The sequence below is a fragment of the Mus caroli genome, chromosome 7 (genome assembly GCF_900094665.2).
Source record: "Mus caroli chromosome 7, CAROLI_EIJ_v1.1, whole genome shotgun sequence".
Classification (NCBI taxonomy): Eukaryota; Metazoa; Chordata; class Mammalia; order Rodentia; family Muridae; genus Mus; species Mus caroli.
In genome coordinates, this window is record NC_034576.1 from 95,224,445 (window position 1) to 95,243,813 (window position 19,369).

At 39.1% G+C, this 19,369-nt stretch overlaps 1 protein-coding gene across 7 annotated transcripts in view; it reads left to right on the plus strand.

The window, feature by feature from the left end:
* Dlg2 (discs large MAGUK scaffold protein 2) overlaps positions 1-19,369 on the plus strand; it is a 1,891,758-nt gene that overhangs the window by 1,682,171 nt on the left and 190,218 nt on the right. Inside the window, exon 1 of one of the 7 annotated variants that reach the window (XM_021169158.2) lies at positions 12,358-12,623. The exons of the other annotated variants lie outside the window; for them this stretch is intronic. The gene's annotated coding sequence lies outside the window, so the exon portion shown is untranslated. Of the gene's footprint in view, positions 1-12,357; positions 12,624-19,369 lie in introns of those variants that run through there. 7 annotated transcript variants of the gene reach the window in all.

The following is a 19,369-nucleotide window of genomic DNA, read 5'->3' on the forward strand; positions in this document are numbered from 1 at the left end:
CAGATTACATTGCTTTAAATAATTTACTAATTTGTTGAAATCTTACCCATTGTTGAAATTGATAATACTGTAGCAAATTAGTACATCCCAATCTTTCTTTCTTTCTCTTTCTTTCTTTCTTTCTTTCTTTCTTTCTTTCTTTCTTTCTTTCTTTCTTTCTTTCTTTCTTTCTTTCTTTTTCTTTCTCTCTCCCTTCCTTCCTTCCTTCTTTCCTTTCTTTCTCTCTTTCTTTTTCTTCTTTTTCTTCCTTTTCTTCTTCCTTCTCCTCTTCCTCTTCCTCTTCTTCTTCTTTATAACTGTCATGCAAGAAACTGACTTCAACAGCAAAGACACTCAGGAGTCAGAGAGCTCAAGGTTTAATGCCTGAACCCTTTACTCTCCAGGTGCATACTGCTTAATCCTGCAGTGTCATCTTCTCTAAAATGGAAATAATAAACCCCATTTGCTGGAAGCATTCAGTAAGCTTACCATATGTGAAACCTGATCTTACATCCTTATGTAATTGATGGCCTGCCAGCGTTAGTTGTGTTTGTGTAGATGTAAAGCTCTCACCATAACTGGGTTATAAATTATGTTCCATGTACAGACAGGAAAATGCCATTGTACTTTGCAGTCTACAGTAAGCTGATGACAATCCAGGAGTGGTTGAGAGACCCCAGGAAGCTCTGATACAATGAGAATTAGGAAGAAAGGAAGCCAGGTATTCTCTGAGACTGACAAGCATATGAAAAGCCTCATATCAGCTTCACATCTCAATTGGGCAGAGCAGCTTGTTAGAGGATCTGGAAGGAACCAGCTGAGCCGGTGTAAGTTTGAAGCTCCTTGGGAAAGAAGATAAGCTGGTTGAGTTTCTGTAGGCAAAGAGCCAATAATGAGGCTTCCAGCATAGCATCACATATCTGTCTTCATCACTTTCTGCCCAGACAGAGATGTCAGAGCCTTCTACTCAGGAACCAAATGCGTACTTGAAAGAGCAGAGGAAGTAGGATCAAAGGATGAGTAGATTCTGCTGCTGTGTTATTGAACTGTTCCCTACCTAACCTTGGCCTGAGCCATGGATACATTTAAATCAAAGTGTGAGAGCAGAGAAGACAGAAGATACAGTGAGAAAATTATATTGGGTGTGACCTCCAAAGCTATGTAGACAGAAGTGGCCATCAGAGAAAAGAGCTGGTCATGGGCATAAGTCAGTATTAAAATTGTTTTCTACAATCCAGTGCCTTAGCTATTGTCTAAGTCTATAGACAAGTGACTTAACCCTGTTGAGCCTCCTTTTAAAAAAAATGTTGCTGTGAGTATGACTTATAACAGTGCATGCTATAACCTGCACAATTCCAAGAGACTCCATTCACATAAACAAGCCAACAAACTTCTTTTTTTAAAGGACCTGAGCTAAGAGTTTTAAGCTGTACATAGAATGTGCTTTTATTGAAATAGTGAACCCTGTCATTGTAGTATACAAGCATCCAAAGAAGTTACATAAGTGGAAAAGCACATGTATGTTGCTAGAAAGCTTTATCTATGAGAACAGACGTGTGAATGCCATGTATTTTTCAGATGCTATAATACATTATTGTAGTTTTAATTTTCCCCAACCACTTATAAATTATGAAAATTTATGAAGACTTGTAGATGGTATCATGGCAGATAGTACAACAGATTTGGTCCGTTGGCCATGGTTTGCAGTACACAAACTAAAATATGTCCAATGTCTTCTACAGACATGTAATGATATCCTGATTATTGTAAAGACAGAGGAGAGTGCATGAAAATGATCAGCATAATACCTTTTCCTTAATAAAGCTCAGCAATTTGCCATCATAATTATTATCCCTGTTTAAAAAACTAGGAAATTTCTTTTCTATTTTCCACTGACTTTTAGAAAGAAAGGAAGTTATAGTTTGGTTGTTTATTCCTCTATTATTACAAATAAAACTTATATTAAAATTTGAAAAGTCACTGGTTTGGGGGCTTAGCCAGAAGACCTGAATTTGATCCTCAGAACCCACATTTTAAAACACTGAGCAACATGTCATGCACTTGACTCTGGGGAGGCAGAGCCAGCAGATCCCTAAGGATTGCTAACTGGTCAACCTAGCCTACTTGGGAAGCCTGAGGCCTGTAAGAGATCTCCTCTCAACAAACAAACAAACAAACAAACAAGCAAACAAAACAAAAACCAAACCCCTCACAATAATAACAAAAACAAGGAAGAAGATGCCTGCAGAATGGCGCCCAAGGTTGTCCTTTGGCCTCCACCCCCATGCTCACACATAGAAATAATTTGTTCTGTTAGTTAATAATTTGTTCTGTTCAGTGTTGCCTCATCCGCCTATAGATATTTCTTTAATGATTGATCTGTGCTATCTGCTGCTCCAGGACTAAAAAAAATGGGGTCTTTACTGTAAGAGAGTTTTCACTATTTCAGAAAATGGTTATGTGTACCTTAGAGGTGCCTAAGATCTTTTCTTCTTACTAAATTTTTTGTTAGTCTTTAAAGCTCAATATATGTGCTTTATTGTATCTACACCATATCATAGTTTTACAGTCTTGTTGTATAGTTTCTAATTTATACATATAAAAATTTCAGACAGTGTGTGTGTGTATGTGTGTGTGTATGGTCAGATGACTTTAAATAATGATATTGACCAAGCTTTGAGACCACTGGCCTGGGGAGAAAATAGGTACATATATCCCAGTGAGAAACTGGAGTTTCCCTGAATGGCACAGGTTCTTTATAGGGGCACAAACATTATTCACACATGAATTGACATTTACTCTGGTGTCTACTTTAGGGCAGACAAGAAACAAAATACTGTATATCTTGAATTTCATAAGAATATAGCAGCAGAATAAGATAGATAATATTATGCTCATTTTATAGACAAGAAAGTAAGGTTCAATTCAGAGACATTAAGCAACCTGCAAAGGTCGCTTGAATGAATCAGAACTGTCTAACTATAAAACATTTGACATTTTCTGCTTCAGCTTTCCTTGAATTGAAAAAGTTCATGAAAATGGATTATTTTTTTATATTCTTAAACTCTTTTTCTTTTCTTTTTTCCTCTTGGTTTTTCTAGAAAGGGTTTCTTCATGTAGCCCTGTGTGTCCTGGAACTAGCTCTAAAGACCAGACTGGTCTCAAACTCATAGAGAAATCCATCTGCCTGCCTATGTCTCCCAAGTTCTGGGATCAAAGGCATGTACCACTGTTTCCCCTAGCTCCTAAACTATTAAATTAAGGGCTTTTGTTGTTTCCTTTGTATTTTTGCTTATTTAGTTGGTTTGGTTTGGTTTTTATCAACCAGACCTGGGTTATTAAGTGCTAAACCAGCAAGAGTTTCACTTCTCCAGAGTTCCTTGACCAAGCCCTTCTCCCCAGCTTATTGGAACAGGCTTCTCACTCTAGAGCATATCCTGGTCATTTTCCTCTCATCGACATTAGCCCATTTTATATGATGATACTAATTCCCGAGAGTATATACTTTAAAGACAAAAAACCAAACAAATAAATAACCTTATCTTTTTAAGGTTCTAGAGTCTATGAGTCCAGGAGCAAGGGTTTGCCCCTGGGGAGGGCACTGCTGCTGTGTCTGAAGATGCAGAAGATATTGCTTGATAAGAGTGCTGAGCTGGCTTTTATAGTAAGGCTTTTCTTCTGGACATGTACCCACGGCTCCAACACAGACACTGATTCCTCTATGAGCCGTCTTAAATCACCCTTTAATAGACCCTACTGCAATGCCATAGGAGTTAGGTCTTCAACACATGAATTTTGTAGGATACGTTCAGACCATGTCCACTTAAGACTCAGTATAAAGGGCACTGGAAACATTGCCTATTGATATGAATGCTTGTTCTGTCAGTATGAGGATACGACCTCAAATCTTCATCATCATGTTACACACTGAGCATAGCTATGTATGCTCAGCTTCCATCTCAATTCCATCTCTTATTACTTGTCTCCAGGGAATAAGCTACAAGAAAGACACCAGATGTCCTGTTCTAGCTTCTACATGGGTATGCCTTCCACATACTCTTTTTTTTTCTTTTTTTTTTTTAAATTTTTTTTAATTACGTATTTTCCTCAATTACATTTCCAATGCTATCCCAAAAGTCCCCCATACCCTCCCCCCACTCCCCTACCCACCCATTCCCACTTTTTGGCCCTGGTGTTCCCCTGTACTGGGGCATATAAAGTTTGCGTGTCCAATGGGCCTCTCTTTCTAGTGATGGCTGACTAGGCCATCTTCTGATACATATGCAGCTAGAGTCAAGAGCTCTGGAGTACTGGTTAGTTCATAATGTTGTTGCACCTACAGGGTTGCAGATCTCTTTAGCTCCTTGGGTACTTTCTCTAGCTCCTCCATTGGGGGCCCTGTGATACATCCAATAGCTGACTATGCATGGACCATACAACACAATATAACACATACATGAAGAGAGAGAGGCACATAGACAGATAGTGACAGAGACAGAGTAACAGAGACCAAGAGACCACAGAGAAGCAGAGAGACAGAGAGAATGAATAATCTCATTTTCCAAGAAGTTATAATGACCTCACAGTCACAGGCTACACTGGGTACTGTTCACCATAGATAAAGTCCTTATAACACGTTACGCCGCTGTACAGTTACCTCTTGCCCTTTCCTTACTTCCTGAACTGTAGCCTCTTAGGGCAGAAAGAATCTGATGCTAACTACATTGCTTTGTTAGTTTTCAGTGTGATCATATAGTGCCCAGACATATCAGGTTGGCTCTTTATAAATAATCATAGGGATTTCTTTAACTGAGAATCTAAGATAAAACCTGGGCAAAGAAATGCATTCAAGTTTGTTTTCTCTAAGGATCCTAGGGCAATAGATGGGTCAAATAGTGATGAAATTAGGAAAATGAGCTTTTATGTGTGGAGGCTTTTCATTTTCATCCATCAGATGCTAAAGAGAACACACATACATACATGCCAGTGGAATTTGTAATAGCTATATATGGCTTATATATAGTTACTTCTATAAATACATGTGTATTTAGTGAACATGAATGCCTAAGAGTAGATTACCCCAGTTTTATAGATAGTCTGTAGATTACTGAATGCTCAGCAAAAGGGTAAAGTCCATTTCCATTTGCCAGGGCTGCTGGACCAATCTCACTGAATTACCCAGTTGCTCTGAATCTCCTTAATCCTAAAGCCATTTCCCTTCCAAGGGCATAAAGCTTTACCTCTTTCTTAGAAGAGAATTAGCATTTACTAAGAGCTTTTATGGTGTTCTAGATACTTAGCAGAAGTGATCTCATTTAATCCTTAGACATTTGCACAAGCCCGCAGGTCCTGAACCCAAAAGAAAGTGGATCAGGTCAAAAACAAGCCACGATTTTTATAAAGAAAACAGGAAATCTTTACTAGAGTGAGGAGGGTATCATGACTAGGCAATGTCTGAGGTAATAAATATTGTTAACTTAGTTATGTCCTTCATATGGGACCACAGTAGATTAATTTATTGCTGATAAGACATTGTGGCCATTAATGTGATGTTTTGTACAAAGCAGAGATTTTCTAGCTAATTCAGAACACAGCTTTTCTCTTCCCATCCCCCAGTTTGGCTATCTATGAAGAGCTTTCTTTAATTTGTTTTATGACAGGAATATTAGAACATCCGTTCCCAGAATGTTCTATTTTATAGAGTAAAAGCATTACAGAAAATAAGCCCTTATAGTTCAGCAGATTTATGAACTTTCTCCTCACCAGTCTCAGAAGCAAAGAGATAATAGCAAAAGCAATAGGACTGAAAACCAAACAGGAGGAAGGATCTATGCCTATAACAAAAGAAGGCCTGTTTGTCTGAGTAAGAAAATACTGTAGCCTATGAATTTTTCTTACTCTTCTTTGGACCACAAAGATCAGGGATCAGTGTCTAGGAACCTCTGCTACTGTGAATGGATTTTGAAGTCATATAGATCTTGCTTTAAATCTCAGCCCACTAATTCCTTCATGTCAAAATTGAAGCAAGTTAATCCGTAGTTGTCAAGGTACCAGTGGCCCTTGTCCTTATTCTTCTATTACTATTCTTCCAAAGATGCTAAAAAAAAAAAATTCTGTTTAGGATCTTCTCCTGGATCTCACCAGTTCTTATGTTTTTAGGAGTGGAACTGTAGCTGTTAGTCAGTATTCTCACCGTGTGAGTGCTAATGTCTAAGCACAGGCACATTAGATTGAGAGTTCATTCTATTTCAGGATGACTTCACCTTAACAATCTACAAGAGTTAAATTTTGAAATGAAGTCATAGTGAGGTATTATGTATAAGGACTTTAAAGATGTAAATTGGGAAGAAGGACAAAATTGAATCTGTGCTTCCTTTTTTGAGGAATTATTCTGTCCATTCAAACACGAGAGAGATCAAGTACACTGTGAAATGCTTGGAACAAACCAGTGCAAGAGTAGGTTGGTTGTTTCTTAAGAAAATTAATAATTGAAAAATTCTGTTACAAGAATAAAGTGATTTGTACAAATATGTGAAACCAAAACTGTTTGTTTATTTGTTTGTTTGTTTGTTTGTTTTTGAAAAAGGGTTTCTCTGTGTAAGCCTGGCTTTCCTGGAACTTGACCTTTAGAGTACCCTGGCCTAAATTCAGGTATCTGCCTGTTTCTGCCTCCCAAGTGCTGGGATTGAAGGCATTAAGCACATTCACATCACAAATATAAGTATTATATGGTGGGCAATGTTCTAGACTCAGAAGTTCAATCACAGACAGAGCAGGCCAGACCTTTGGCCTCACAGAGCAAGTCCAGAGCTGGTTGTGGGGAAGGCAGAAGTAAAAGGAGGAACAGGGGAGGCTATGCTGTCTGTGTCTCTCCACCAAGGAGGAACTTCAGCCAGAGGCTTCCACCTGCAGCAGAGAAACAGATCCTGAGTGAAATGAGATGCTCTGTGGGAAGCCCCAGAGGAGGAGCTGGGCCTGACTCTGGCTGCAGGATGGATAAGAGATTGTAGGAAAGGTGCTGGCCAAAGCAAGTCAGTCAGAAGGACATCGAAGAAATCTCATGGCAGATGATGGTGGTTTAAATAAGGGAGGTATAGAAATGGAGGTGGGAAAGGCTCAAAATATATTTTAAAGACAACATTTGATGACAATAAGGTTTGGGGTGTAAGGTAAGAAGAGACACAACATTTTGAGGTTTTGACCAAGCACAGCTAAGTGATTATATTATTTATTGAAAAGTTCCACACCAAGAGGTGGAGGGGATAGTAAAGTGTACTTCCCATGCAAACATGAAGACCTTAGTTCTACCCTTAACATCCATGTGAAATAACAGGGTATGATGTTCTGATACTGGGAAGGGAGAGACAGACTGATCCCTGGGGCTTAATCAGCCTTAATCAGCAAACTCCAGGTTAATGAGAGGCCCTGCCTAATCAATCAATCAATCAATCAATCACACAAACAAACAAACAAACAAACAAACAAATAGAAATACATGGCTCCTGGAGAATAATATCCAGAGTTGATCTTTGGCCTCTATACATGCACACACATGTGCACACACAAAAACACTCATACTGAAAACAGAGCATATTTGGTGAGGAAACTAAGAGTTTGACTTCAAATAATCAAGTGGAAATGCTTAGGTTAGAATGGTAGATATGAGAGTTTGGTGGGTAGGGCAGAAATGTCATTTGAACCTTGACACTAAGAGTAACTGTAACCAAAAAGGTCTAATGATAAGTGGTAGGGCACTTTGTGTTTGAAAGGTTGGGATGTAGACGGCTCAGTTGAGAATACTTAGAAGAATGGATCAACGGATACTGCAAAGATGATTCCGTTGTCTGAGCACCGTCTGCACAATCATGAGGATCTGAGTTTAAACTCCCACCACTCAAGCTAAAAGGCTGGGGGTAGTCACATAGACCTGCCTGGAGCCCCAGCACTGTGGGACACAGAGACAGGAGGATGACTGTTCTGGTGTTTACTAGATACTAGTCCATTTCCAGATTCACTGAGAGACCTTGTCTTAAAGTAGTAAGGCAGATGTGATAGACACCTGATGCCCCAATATGGTCTTCAGGCTCATGTGCATGTGTACAGCATGCTCTCACACACGAACATATGCACTCAAAATTTTAAAAAGTAGAATGGACATATAATGTAGAAAAATCAAGGAGTTTAGGAAACAAGGGGAAAAAAGATTAATTTAGTAAGGTAAAAATTGATTCCGCCAAGTGCTTAGCAGAGGTCACATAAACAGGACTACACATTGGCCATTGATTGTCTCAATGAAGATGTCATCATTTACCTTAAGAAGAGCAATATTCATGGTACAGTGACAGTAAAGTCACCCAAGGAAAGAATATATGTGTGAAAGTAGACACAGTATATTCTCTGCTGTTTCAATTTCCTACAAGCTATGGGTATAATAGCAAGAAATAGGCTCTGCAGTCTTTTTTTTTATTTAAGATTTATTTATTATATGTAAGTACACTGTAGCTGTCTTCAGACATTCCAGAAGAGGGAGTCAGATCTCGTTACGGATTGTTGTGAGCCACCATGTGGTTGCTGGGATTTGAACTCCAGACCTTCGGAAGAGCAGTCGGGTGCTCTTACCCACTGAGGCTCTGCAGTCTTAACCTTTGATAATTATTCTGACTGCCATGTGTGAGTAGATCCACCTCTTCTTTCTAACCAGAGTGTTCTCCTATACCAGAGGCAATAGAATGTATTTCAAAAAGGTATTGTGGGGGGAAGGGTTAAATGAGAAATGTGAGGTTTAGCTTATCACCAGCCCGTATTAATTACCCAATAAATATTAACACCATCACTAATGTTATGTAATATATATATATGTGTATATATATATATATATATATATATATATATATATACTCATATCTGTATAAGTTTAAGGCTCTATATAACTCATTATGTCTGAGAGTAATTGGTGACATGAAGTAGTAGTCACAAATGAATTTGTGTAAAGGTGTGTGATTACTCATCAAAGGGAGGCTGAGAAATATGTGGGAGTTATAAATGCTCACCTGTGTTCATTTTTCACGGGGCATTCCAGTGGAGAAGCTAAGTGATGAGGAGAATGGAAAAAACAGAAATGGCTTCTGGAGGCCTGGCAGGATGGCCAAACAAGTAGAGGCACTTGCTATAAACCTGATGAGTTTAATCCCTTAGGATCCATATGGTAGGAGGAGAGAGTGGACTCCCTGGGGCTGTCCTCTGACTTTGGCACATGCACCATGGCGTGCATGCACAAAAATAGATAAATCGATGTACTTTTAAAAGAAAAGGAGTAGCTTCAGGGAGATTTGGGAGGATCGTAGCAAAGCAAAGAAACTGGCAATAACTGTAAAAACCAGACTAGGTAATGGTTGACTAACAACCCCCCCCCCACACACACACACAAAGGAAGTAGCTACTGATCTTGAAAACATAGTTGTCACCTGCTCTTTGCTACACATGGTGTTTATACTTGGTTTTGCTTATGAGCTTACATACTCAATTCTTCCCACACCCTCAATTACATTACATATGTTTGCTTCTATACAGCTTAGTATTAAGAATGGCCATAAAAGTGGGGTCAGGGCATAATAGGTTTGTACCAGTACCCCACCTAAAGAAAGCAGTTTCCTTTTCCTCTCATGTATATGGGTTAATGGTGTGCATGTATGTGTGCATGCACATTCACATGTGTATGCTTGCATTTATGCGTGTATGCATTTGACTGGGCATATTTTACTTAGAGAACGTTTAAAATAAGGAGAGGGTAGTCTGCATGTGATCAAATGAAGTTGGCAACAAAGTCATTCTTTGGAAATTAGAGGGCTGTGAAAGTCTGTCATTATAGACTTGCATTTTCTATATAGCATGGTAGCATCGCTAAAGCCCCAGGATTTAACCAACCCTGAGGTTTACCAAGGAATGATGATTGCATACCTTTAAGACACCAGTTTCTTTTTTCTCTTATCTTCCCCCACCCATCCTTTTTAAAAGACAGGTTGTTGCTATGTAGCACAGGCTGGCCTTGAATTTGTCATATTCCCATTTCTACCTCCCAAGTGCTAAGCGTAATAGGTATGTACCTGTACCCCACCTAAAGAAAGCAGTTTCCTTTTCCTCTAACGTATTAATGGTATGCATGTGTGTTTGTACATTCACATGTTTATGGATGCATTTGTGTGTGTGTGTGTGTGTGTGTGTGCGCACACACACATATGGAGGCCTAAGGCTATGGCCAGTTCCTCATTACTTTCCACATTAAAGCAAGGTCCTACAACTGAACCTAGAGCTAACCAGAATAGCTAATATACAGCTAGCCTTCTTGCTCTGGAGAATCTCTTGTCTCTAGAGTGGAAATTGCAAGTGGGCTGCTATACCCATCTGGCACTTACATGGGCTTTGGGAATCCCAAACCTGGTTCTTATACTTGCTTTGCAATTGCTTTAACAGGTGAGCCATTTTCTTAGCCCCCAGATAGCAATTTTTAATAGCAAGTATAATAATTTATGCTGACTTCAGAGGAGTTGGACAAGAGAGATGCCTGTCTCTCCTGGCACACCTTGATTTAATGATAGGAAATAATGGGTTCATGCAAAAATTCATTAGATTTTTATGGGATTGATGACAGATGTTCATCTGAAAGAAGGTCAAAAGTTATTAGTGTAGCATCAGAATAGATAGGAAACATACTGTAAATATGCTTCCTTAGACTGGCAAGTTCATTTGATAAAGTAGAAAGAAGTTAGTGAGCTTAGCTGATTGGAATAGAAGGAATGGGTGAAGTTGAGAGAAAAAAATGACTGATTTTGCAGCCCTGAGCAAGACCCCTGTGGTCTTCCATTCTCACAAGATACCCACATCCTAGTCAGCATGAATCCCAGACATCTCTGGATTTCCTCCTGTACTTTCATAACATCCAGGAAGACTTTTTTGGCAAAGAACAACTGACATTTAAAAGATACTTAGGAGAAAAGAAAAGCCATATATAAATATTCATAACAGAAGTGTGATAGGAACAATACTACCAGTCTATATATACATGTTATTAAAAAAAAAGGGGGGTACTATTTTTCTGATATAATCTGCTTGATTTTTTTGAGGTAGACATGAGTGTACCCATAATAAATAAAACAACAGCTTATATCATCGGTTACTGGCAGAGGTGGAGCTTTAAAAAAATAATCAATTAATCACCAACCACTATCTTATTATTTCTACAAAAGATCATCATCAATAAGTGTGTCCATTGCCCATCAGTTGTGAGCAGTTTAACACTGGTGATTTCTATGGTAGGACAGTATGTGGGCGTGTGGGCTCTGAACTGAACAGTCTAGAGAATGACTCCACTTCTGCTGGGTAGTTGATGTGTGATCCTGTCTAGAAGATTGGTTGCTCTCTCTGAATCTCATATTTTTTCCATATTTAATGTATTTTTTAATGCTAGGACCCACTTAGGAGCATTCTAAAGATAAAATGAATTGATGTATGCTAAGCATTTAGAAAACCACTTAGCATGTGTGCCCACTAAACACTTGTCGTTATTATTCAAAATGCGCTTTCTAGGGGAATTGATACCTGATGAACCTTCCCACATCAAACTAACCTTTGTCCGATGTGAAACAAGGCTCAAGCATGATACTCACATCCTCCTTTTAATAATTCTTGTTTAATAATATCATTTTTCATTTCCATAGTTTACAGTTTTCGTGGCTTCTATTCTTGGGGTCAGCATAGGAGGATAGAAAGACTTAGTGCTTGATATCAGAAGACCCAGGCTTAGGTTCAAGTTCCTATCATACTTAGGGATTATGAATTGTGTGACCTGGGCAAGTCATTACCTTTCTCGCCACAGTATTTTTACAGACACAATGAGCAGGGTGGACTTGTTAGTCTCTAGGATTACTTGTCTCCTCCAAGTTCAGCAAGCACCAAAAGTTCCTTGGCCTCTAATCTCTGGTATTTGGCAGTTCTGAAACCTTCCTGGTCACTGAGAGACTCGGCAGAAGGGAAGTATTTGATGCACTATGGCACACTGTGCCATTGCAGGGCTGGGTCTTTACAGAACGATTATAAAAACCCCAAATAGCACAGTTCTATATGCATGCATATATATATATATATATATATATATATATATATATATATATATATATATGCATCTCTCTGATGTGGGGCTCTTCTCCACATTTTGCTGTTTCTGCCTTCTCCCCACTGGTTTGGGTGGATCCACCTTAACAAGGTATAGGGGAATACAAGCGAGGAGAATGAGAGTGCTGTATGGATGGTGGGAAAGCATCCTATTGGTTAGTACTGGTACATCCCAAACACCAATTACTGTCACTGCCTCTGAAGCTGTTATCTTCTTCAGGATGAGTTACAAGGAAATATATGTACCCAGCCACTGAGGATGCTGCATGGTCACCCCCTGTGATGTAAAATATGAGCGTCTAGGAGGGGCTGTTTTATAATTCATCAGGTTCCGCTAGTGAGTTCTGCCGGAGTCTTAGTTATCAACGCAAGTGTGAACCGGACAGGAGACAGGAGAATCTGGCACCAAGGAAACGGGAAAGCTGCTTTCAGTGTCTCCTGCCTCCTCCCTGCTTTGTTCCCTAATTTTGTGCTCGGTAAGTTTCCTGGCTTGACAGCCAATTGTTGTTGAATAAGATTGGCAAATATATCTGTAGCTTGGAATATGCACTTGCTGTTAGAAGTCAGTGTGTCAGTGTTTAGGCTTCTGACAAATTCCACAATTTCCCTTTAATGATCAAAATAGCTTAAAAGATGAAACAGAACCCGAGGGATCAATTATTTACCTTGATCCTTGGAGGGCTGCTTTCCGTGGTTGCTAAAGTTTCTCAGGTTTCGTTCTGTCAGTTTCATTTGTTGGGTGAGCTTTGAAAAGAACAAGTCTCTTTGTCATAAAATTGTTTTTCTTAGCTGCCAAAACGAGGTATGTACAGGGCAATTTATCCATCCCCACCCCCCAACTGACTCTCCCCAGCGATCCGTAAATCTTAAAACAGACTGTACGCCTGGTTACCAGCTCCGACCGAGCTGAACCTGTGCAAGGCAAGATTCAAATTGCAATCTTTTGTGTGAACAGAACTGAGGGACTGTGAATAATTGGCATTGTGGAGATTATTGTAAAACACAGTATGGTGGTCGGCTCTGCATTTTGCTAGGCTAGGATTGGATTTGCATTTGTTGTGCCTGTTGATGGAGAGAGAGAGAGAGAGAGAGAGAGAGAGAGAGAGAGAGAGAGAGAGAGAGAGCGCCCCAAGTCATTCCCGCAGGACAGAAAGATGCAGAAGATATGCCCGGGATCTATGTAACTTGTGGCTGTGTGCTCCAGTTCCCTCTTGCCATTAACAACTACCTGAAGCTGTATTGTGGATCTCCGGGTGTGCTGCTCTGTATCCAGGTTCCAGGTCCTGGCTGCAGAGAATGTGTGCTAACTCCTGGTCTGTGAACTAACTATACAGTATTATTTCCTTGCAAGGTCTTTCTTTCTACGCTGTTTTCTGTCCTGTTGTTTTTCGTCAGCCCAAATCTCTCAGAAACCAACAGCTTGATGTACTTTTTTTTTTTTTGAGCAGCAGATTTAACTGTAGTGTCATATGGCATATTATATATGGAGAGGAATAGCAGAGACATTTTCTTGAGTGTTTCGAACGTGCCTGGCTTGATGATGCTTTCTTTCTTTCACCTGCAAGAAGCTACCGTCTTCTGGTCCTTAATTTGTCTGGGTGAAGTGTTTCCCTTGTACATTGAATGCACTCTCTCTTTCTAGATAGCTGTACAGCTGACAGAAATACTGTTATCCTGAAGGAGGGCAATTTGCTTTAGCATCTCTCTGCAAAGAAAATGCATGCCTTTTTATTTCATCAGGAAACTTGGCTTCTAAGCTTTCTCCTTGCTTCTCCTTAATAAGTGATTTGGTCATTGGAACTGTCACATTGCACATAAAGTTGGCTCTCCTCTCCGAGGATTCTTTCTGACTACTCCAAAAGACTTGGAAAATCTGAGGTTACAGAATATATTTTTTCCACAAACACATTTCCCTCCCATACTTTTTTCTCCCCACAAATAGGTTTTCTATATTTTTCTGTTTCTCTGAATAAATTCTGCTTAAAGAAGAGAAGGGCAATGGGTGGTGATTGGCACTTCGGGTGTGTAACCTGAAACTTGGGTTCTAATCTACAATCGGGTGTCCCAGGAGGGGGTCTGTAAAGTTTTTATGTTCAGCCCAAAGCCTCTGGGCTTTCACAGTAATGATCCAGGTAGGGAATCTAGAAAAGTCACTGCAGATGTAACAGAGCATCTGTGTTTAATGGTGTAGCCAACCATGACATTTTATAAAGCTAAATAGAAGGCTAAGGGTTCCTAAAAGCATGAGTCTACCTTACTGCCAAGAGAAATATAGTTATGAAGTACCCTTGAGATATGTATTATGCAGTGAGCTTTATTGTGACACATTTTTAAAAAGAATGACATGCCAGAATCTGGGCTTTATTATTCAGTATCTGGGTTTCAATTCATGTGGCTTTATAGAGAAATAAAGCAATGTGCCAAAGTCAGGAAACTGAGTTTCTTCTCATCTAGTGATGGTTTTTCCATCTTTTCCACCCACAAAAGATGAGCTCTATTTATAAAAACAAAAGACAATTGAGAATGAGTTATTCACAGTTACATCTACAGCAAGAGGGACTGGCATGCAGCTTGGTTGGTAGAGGGCTTGCTTAGCGTGCCCTGGGGTGGATCTCCAGAACAGCAGAAACCCAGCATAATGGGACACACCTGTAATCCCAACAACTGGAAGCTGGAGACAGAAGGTTATCTTTGCTATGTATCAAGTTGAAGGTTAGCCTGAGTTACAAGAGACCCTATCTCAGTGAGCAAGACAAAACTGTGACAAGAATGTTTTGGAAAAAAAAACAAGGACACACATAGACAATCATGTGTCTCAAATAATTTGTCATGAGATGGTTTTTCTTAGCTGTCAAAACGAGGAATGTACAGGGTGGCTTATTCATCCCCAAGGCCCAACTGATTAAAGGGCAAAGTAGCAAACATGAATTTTGCCTCTGTGACATAGAGAGTTTCCTTTTAGAAGATGGGAAATGGGTAAAGCAGAGCAGGGCACAATTAGAAAAAGAGAGGTCTGTCTCCTACGGAGTATTAATGGTGTCCGTCTCACTCTCCTTATCTGTACAATGGGACAGGAGAAAGGTGGGAGCATTAAGCCAAGTGGAAGGGGGATAATAATCACAGAACACAGTATTTGCCACAAAAGGAACACCTTTTAAAAAGGTAGTCATACTTTTCATAAATTGTGTTTCATAGATATTCATTTATTGCAATGGAAGTTAATTGTGGAAAAAAATATACACAGTAGCCAGGGAAATCATGACTTGTTCTGGTTTGAAAAGATTTATTTCTGATAGCTTGATAATCTGTTTCTATTTCTACTTGAAAGATTTATTAAAAGATAGTTATTACATTTCTGTTCACTTTTACTTAATTTCTAGAATGGTACCCAAATTTCTCATGCAATTATTCAAAGGCTAAATTTCATTTTGAGAAGAAAGCCTGGGAATAAACTGATGCCAAATAACATATCATAGCTCTTTAGTGGATCTGCCAAATAACAATTAGGCCACAGCCCCATCTCTAACATCACATTAAAGTATACAATAGAAGAATCGTGTAATTTACGATGTCCCAACCGCTTTGCTGAATGTTTCATGTGCATTTTCTCCACTAATAATCCGCACAGCCTTACCTGGCTTTTATTTTTTATCAGGTGGTAAAATGAAATTAGAGATAGACTCATCCAAATATTACTAAATTGATGATTTTAATATAGCATATGGCACTCCTGGGATTTAGATTCACACCTTTCTGATTCCAGACTCTACAGTGTAACCCTAGCATAGATTTACCCAATAGACGCTGCTAAGTTGTGCATGGTTCCAGTGTTTGGGTCTTGGCCATAAGCTTTGACTTTTTTTTTTTAATACTTAATCCCTATCAGAGTTTGGGAGTTGATTTTAAAATTTGAAGTTGGGAAATTGGTTTGCTCTCAATACTGGGGACATGCCTGCAAAATACTCACTTAGATTTCTGAGTAGTAAGCCTAAGATTCCAATGGGTTGGTTTTCCTGGAGCTTCTGTTGGCTTTTGCTTTCAACTTTCCCCTATTAAGTGAGAGTACAAAACTGGTGTAAAAGTGTCAGACTAAAAGCTTTTCAAATGCCACTCTGGAATGGACAACAATTTGGTCCACCAAGGATAAGCACTGCTTTTCTTTACATCCAAAGACATCGATTTACTTTGGCAGGCAATTTGGGGGCCCAATTGGATTTAAACCCTTTGCCATTTATCATTTATGCCACTGGAAGGCATGATGGCTTGAAGGAACCATGGCGAATTTCAGGTGTGTTCTCTGGGCCTGTAGTTTTAAGTTCTGGTTTGAAACCTGTGGGGCTGCATACAATTAGAAAGTGCAAGAAGTAGCCTTGCTTTACAAGCTGGCTTGAAGCCAGCCCCAGACTCCTCAGCTCCATGTGACCAAATGGCTATTATCGCACTCCTTTTCAAGGGTTCATTCTCCAAATCCCTCCTTTTCATCTCGTGTTGTGGTTGAAACAAAGACCTACCTAGGAGGAATTATCAGTTAGGCGTTCCAGGCAGCAGATCTCTGTAATTATTAAAAATCAGGAATTGTGTGTATGTGTGTGTGTGTATGTGTGTGTGTTAATGCAATGAGAATCAAACAATAGGTGTTTTTTTTTTCTTGTATTTTTGTAGTCGTTACCTTTATTTTCACAAGGTTTTTCTATTTGGAATGTCTTTGGAAGTATTCCCTGCAACTGAACCTTGCAACCTTTGTTGTTGTTTTGTTTTGTTTTGTTTTGTTTTGTTTTTGCCATACAGTAAATATAGGCATTCCTTTCTATTTCAGAAAAAGGTCAGTGTTATAACTTATATTCAGGAATTAGCTATGCTTCATCCCTATGCAAGTATATGGTACAATAAATATTTAGTAGATAGAGTGTCTAGATTAAAATGTCTACTCAGTCTGAAACAGAGAAATAAAATAATTGCTCTGATGACTAACATTATATGCTATATTTATACTATATGTATTTTTCTTAGAAGAGATGGTGATAAGGATGGACAGGGAAATAAAGAAATAAAGACAAAATTGTCCATTTGAGTTCTACATTGATAACTCTTGACAGAGCAAATATTGAATGGAGGTGCACTGCTTATCTTTATTTTCGATTTATGTGTCATATAAACTTTTATAACATGCATTGTTTGTATACTTAGGGAAGGCGAGGAAAAGAAGATTAAATGAGCTTGGGAAATGTCTAATTCTAAATTGAGAAGAGCGAACACTGCAAGGAGAATCAAGTCCAATGTTAAAAATGTACAAAATAATTGATAAAGGGATGAGCTCTGACCTGAGTGATGCAGTCACTTATTTGATATGGTTTCTTTATTGTCTGTTATGAAGTATTTATGAAGTATGAACTAAGAATGAGAAGAAAAGGTCTGCTAAGTGACAATATTGCACAATATTGGAAATATGAATCCTTGAGCCCAGAAAGCTTATAATGTGAGGCCTGGATGGCTATGTGAGCCTGCAGTTCTATGGGAGAGTCCTACCTTACCATGGCATGAGCAGCTCACATTGCTTTCTGCTGCAATGAACAAAAATCATGACTAAAACCGACTTGCTCAATAAAGCACATATTGGTGGTTGTAACTTAAAAGTACAACAGTCAGTCAGTCCATGTTTAAGAGGTCATACCCTATGGCTTGCAATGCTTTCAAGGAACCCATTTCTTTTGGTTTTGCTGTGTTGCTGGTCTTGCTCCATCCCAAGAGTGAGTGATTTACCTTGATAGCTCTAGGATTGTTCTAAGGACTCCCAGACAGCTTTTTTACATGGTCACATCTAGTCCAAAACAAATTTTGTCAATGGTCCCTAGAATTCACTTTGAGTGGCTGGTTTATATATCTATTCTGAACCCAAGAGTAAATCATTTGCCTCATTCTGAAATTTAGAATAAAGATAGCCTTCCTAGGGCTTTACAATGTCTAAATGACATTTTTCAGCTGTTGCTGCTACTTAGGTTTGGTGAGGATGGTAGAGAAGCTGTCAATAGGTTTGCGACATCCACAACTTGTTAAGTACAAAGCACATAATTAACAGATGCCCTCTGGAGTCAGTACATAGAATAATATAGTGAGAGCCAACCATATCAGGTGATGCTTAATGGCCATAAACCAGCATCCAGCATGAGTAGGGGCTTTCCAGAGAATAAGACTGAGAAAGCTGGGGTGCAGCTCAGCGAAAGAGTGCTTGCCTACAACACAAACCTCCAGGTTTGATTCCCCAGCATTGAAAAGTTAAATAAAAGAAAAAAGACAAGCTTCAAGGCACAAAATAAAATCTTTTCGCGTTCACAGATACCATCCAGGTAGCTGTTACCCTGGCACTATTACAAGACTCACCAGCCAGAAGCCATCTGCCCCAAATGTAATGAGCAGAAAACCTGAAGTATCAACTTCACCAAAACTGGCTATTTGACTCTACCATAGACAAATACTCTCATGTTCTTTCCCTCACTTCCTTTTTCCCTCCCTCCCTCCCCTCCCTCCCCTCCCCTCTACTTCCCCCCACTCTCTCTCCCCAGTATAAATGCATGTTTGGACTCAACTCAATGTGAACCTTGACATTTTTGTCCCAAGGTTCAGAGTGATAGTATTTTAGAGCTGGCTATACCGTCTTCATCCTCATCACTGCACTTTCCCCTCTTAATGAAACCTACAGAAAGATGGTTCCTAACTCACACAGTACCTCAAATGCATTTGGATTTTGGTGTCATGAAACAAAGGGTGTTAACATGTAAGATGAATGGGAGGACTCGCCGGGTCATACATATAATGTGTATCATATTGAGAATGACATACAGCAGAACAAAATATTTTTTATCCAAATACAAATGTTCTGATCTCTGCAGTATGTATAATTTATATATTTTATAAGTTCTGTTTTTGACAATACTCATCTTTTTTTTCCCCATTGAGTAAGTAATCTTGCTTTCTTGATGAAGTTGTTAGAAGTAGACTCAGTTTTGCAAATTGTATCTTGCCTGTTCTATGTTTCTGGGCTAATATCCACTTATCAGTGAGTGCATATCTAATGACTTCTTTTGTGATTGGGTTGCCTACAACACCCAATGGATGTATCCTCCAGATACATCCATTTGTCCAAGAATTTCATAAATCCATTGTTTTTAATAGCTGAGTAGTACTCCATTTATAAATGTACCACATTTTCTGTATCCATTCTTCT